The sequence below is a fragment of the Poecilia reticulata genome, linkage group LG14 (assembly GCF_000633615.1).
Source record: "Poecilia reticulata strain Guanapo linkage group LG14, Guppy_female_1.0+MT, whole genome shotgun sequence".
Classification (NCBI taxonomy): Eukaryota; Metazoa; Chordata; class Actinopteri; order Cyprinodontiformes; family Poeciliidae; genus Poecilia; species Poecilia reticulata.
In genome coordinates this window covers 25,888,638-25,892,838 of record NC_024344.1, presented here as the reverse complement: position 1 = coordinate 25,892,838, position 4,201 = coordinate 25,888,638, and the positions used below count along the sequence as shown (strand labels likewise).

Below are 4,201 nucleotides of genomic sequence, written 5' to 3'. Positions count from 1 at the left end.
AAAAAAAAACACTTATTGTTTTCAATAACAAACAAATTTGTTATTGAAAATTTCATATAAAGAAAAACAGAAAAAAATCTCTATCTGCATCAGCTCCATTTGCTTCTTAATTATTGAATAAATATATCTACTTATTCAATAATTTAGCAGCACAAAGGAGGTTCTGAACTGAAATTGTTGCTTATTTTGTTGATAAATGAACACAGAACAGGATYCCCACAGCATAGTGCTGCCACATCAGAGGCGTGCTCCGTAAATGATGCAGGTAGGTCAGTTCTACTTGAAGCCACTAAAGGAGCTGCAGCTACCACTAACTTGCTGTGTTTCTTTTACAAATGTGTGCAAAACTTCGCCAATACTCTGCTAATGTAAMAGAAAACACAATTTCACAATTGCGATGTTTCTATTAAATAAGAAATGCAATTAAAATCTTATGTTAACTTTGTTCAAGTCATTAAAAAACATGCATCCAACTACTTCCTGATGTCTTCTTCCTCGTGGTTTTCGCCAGTGGTAACATCCTGTTGTTGATCATGTGATGCGAAAAAAGTGACTCTATTGCAGTTTTGTGAAATAAACCAATTAGTCAGCACATCCTGGTGCCAACACTTTTTAATCAAATAACTGCTTTTTGGAATTTGGCTTGTTTCCATTAAGCAMATTTATTTTCAAAATGTCAAATTGCACAATTATATGTTAAATGTAATCTGTAGAAAGTACTTAATAACAGCACGACTTCATAACTGGGATCAATTGGAGTTAATGTAAGATTAAATTAACTTGTTCTTATTTTATAAATTGCCTTGAAGTGACATTTAAAACCAACAGAAGCCATAACGTCTCTGTGTTTTTCTGTTTGCTGCAGTTTCTCCTCTCATTAGGTCACTTTCATACAATATTCACAACTCCACCATCATCCAATGATTGTTTTGTTCTGTTTGGATCCGAGCGGCCTTGTCAACAAATTAGCGGGAGCGACGCAAACGCTGCCAGTTATACGGAGGCCTCAACCGTCCAGCGGGACTTCTGCCCGAGGCGCTCGCTCTTTTATTCTTCCCCGTTCGCTAATGGCTGTATTTGCACTCCATTACATCTCCTATCACACAGACCTGTCATCTGAGCAAACCAACACCTGCGTTCGCCACTGATACGTACGAAATGGCTGCCTAATGAGAGACGGGCAGGAGCTTTCACACGACACCGACAGACATTTGCAGGAATCAATTATCACCAATAAAAGCCTCAGTAAGTTTCCAACATGAAGGGGAAAAAAACAAAAAAGATTCAGCTGTTTYTGCTACAACTCAACATTTAACTGCATTTGTCAAAACAGTTTATACATTCACATCCTCGATGGAAACTCCTTTTGAAAACGCCGTGTTTAAAGAAGTGATTGGCTGATTTTATTTTTTCAGTTTTGAGGAAAAGGTCCAAAAAAATCGGTTGCTAAACTTACAGCTGTCACATTAAAGAAGTTAAAAATATAGCTTGTTTTTTGATCAATATGGATGCTGAATGCTTTTAAAGCTGCAGACAGTACATTAACTGTGTAATTGATTATTTGTAAGTTGCAACTTTATCCTTTAAAATGAAAATACGGTCACAGATGGAAAGACCAGGAACTTATGTAATAGTTTGTAAATGCCAGTAATAATTATTTGTTGTTATAGGGATGCACAATATATCGGCACTAACATCGGTCCCGATCAATATGAGTCATTTTTAAAATATCTGAATCAGTTCAGTAATTTATTTATCTTTATCTTGTTGCCGTTTGTTTCTGGGCTCTTCTTTTTTTCTAACGATTTCGAAACAGTAATTCAATCTTTGTAATATTGGCAAATATCGGTTATCGGCCATAGCAACAATATTATATCTGTAATTTACCAATTTGCAAATCTAAAATCAAACCAGATTTTTCGTCAGGTTCTTCCTGTTAAATGGAAGTTGTTCATTTCAGCTGTCGCCACGTGCTTGCTCCATGTGAGGGATTGCCGTAACTTCAACAGCTTGCAGTAGTTATCTGTAGACTGTCGCTACTTGCTTGCTAAGAAGGAGGGATCTGTGCTTAGTCACTATCTGTGTTTAGCGCCTTTTGAAGTACTGCTTCATTAAACATTAATGGAAATAGCAGAATTAAAAATAAACTGATTTTTACACTTACTTAAGTTGGTTTTTGACATTTCTGAAAAAGAGTTAGTCCTCTAAAAGRCCAAATAAATTGTGAAATGCAAACTCTGCCTTACCAGAGGCACAAAACTCAAAAAGGGTTTAATGTGAAGACCTCCAGCTTGGAGGAAGAGGACTCACTCCTTTTTTCTGAGAAGTATGATCCGTGCTGCTTAGCGGTAGCATGGCTGTTAACTAGCTGTGGGTGCTACCTAGCTGTGGTTGCTAATCGTTGACACAACATATGATTTAAAAATAAGCAAGAGAGTCAGATTTTGGCAGAGTGCAAATCTGTAAAACACCTCAGATAAACAGAACAGGTTTATGCTTTCCTATTTTTTGGCTTTAAAGATTATTTAGTCTAAGTAAAGAAACAAGAAGTCTAAATACACTCAATATTTATTTGTAATTGCTTAAGGTGTTAGTCATTGGAACTAAACAAAACTAAATTAACATGGAAATACTCCAGAGCTTCATGGGAACATGCTGTACGTTTGTAAAGATCAAAGAGAAGAAACTGAACTAAACCACAAACCACTTCATGGATACTTGCGTTATGTGATTAACCATCAAAACAAAGAGATTTATTGTAACGTTATCAAAAAATAACATAATTATCAATTATTAATTCAACAGCAACAGGATTTTATGGTATAAGTGTTGACAGTTGAACAAATTAAAAACAAGTTTAGTAAAAGTTACCACTAGTTTAGCGAACAATATTTAATTCATGAAAGCCATGACTCTTAATTGGGATGTAATTTACACAAATATACATAAATRTGTGAAGACTTTTCCATAAATACATGCATAATATCTCATTAAAATGTGGGGAAACGTTTGCTTCAYAGCGCTGTTTTCGGAGCATCAAATGGACATTAAAWCTGTAATTTCTGCATATTTAAATTATTTTTTGCGACCCGAAAATGTACAAGTTGAGGTTGCATGYCCGGAATATTAAGAATAYTATTCTATGCAGGGTTTAAAAACAAAAAAGTGAAGCTTCTGAAGGCTTCAGAGGCTGTCAATARACGACAATGAAGCAGGAAAATTAGGTAGAAAATGCTAAGAAATAATACAGAAAATGCAGTAGAGCAGCAGAGTGAAGCAGACAGTTTAGAGCTGCGTATTAAGGCCAGCATGTGATAGATTCTCACTCAGTAGACCCAGAGGAACAGAGGAAATATTTTATCTCCTTTATGAGCTGCTACAGATACTGTACGTACTGAGCAGCTGCGTRCTGAGTTATTTAAAATTAACTGCTTCCTATAAAGAGAGGAAAAAAATAACTTCCTTCCCRAGTCGGAGAATGATTCAGCACTGGCACGCAGAAGTATGTCAGAGAAATAACTCAAGGTAAAACACAGAAAACTTCTTACCGGGCTCCTCAGAAAAATCTTTATTTTATGGCGCCATTTTTACTTAAACGGCTGCTGCCTTGAGCTTTTTCAGATGAAAAGAAAACCGTCCCTGACTTCAACAAGAAAGAGGAAAATAAAGCTTAATAAATAACGCTAAACTTGAAAGATTCATGTGGCCTGRTATGACTTTGCTGCCAGTTATTTAAACACGATATTAAGATCAATGTGCTTAACACTTTATAATAAATTAAACTACATTCAGTTTTTTCAGTGGGGATTTTCACTGAAACATAGCAGAATCGTTTTTATGTCAAAACGTGGTTAAGATGATGTTACCGGAGGTTCCTACACAATGGATGGGTGAACGGATGGACAGAGGGATGAACAGATGTATGAATGGATTAATGGACTGTAGGAGGGATGGATGGAAGAATAAATGGATGGATGTTGGACCAATGGCTGAATGATGGACCAATGGATGGATGGATAGATGTATGGATAAGTGGATGGATGGACGGACGGACGAATGTCAGAACAATGGATGGATGGGTGAATAAATGGATGTATTTTCGACCAATGTATGTATGTATGTATGTATGTATGTATGTATGTATGTATGTATGTATGTATGTATGTATGTATGTATGTATGTATGTATGTATGTATGTATG

The 4,201-nt window shown here is 35.8% G+C and overlaps 1 protein-coding gene across 6 annotated transcripts in view; it reads right to left on the bottom strand.

Annotated features, from left to right (window-relative positions):
• cadm1a (cell adhesion molecule 1a) overlaps positions 1–4,201 on the bottom strand; it is a 422,920-nt gene that overhangs the window by 68,129 nt on the left and 350,590 nt on the right. The gene's annotated exons all lie outside the window — the stretch shown is intronic.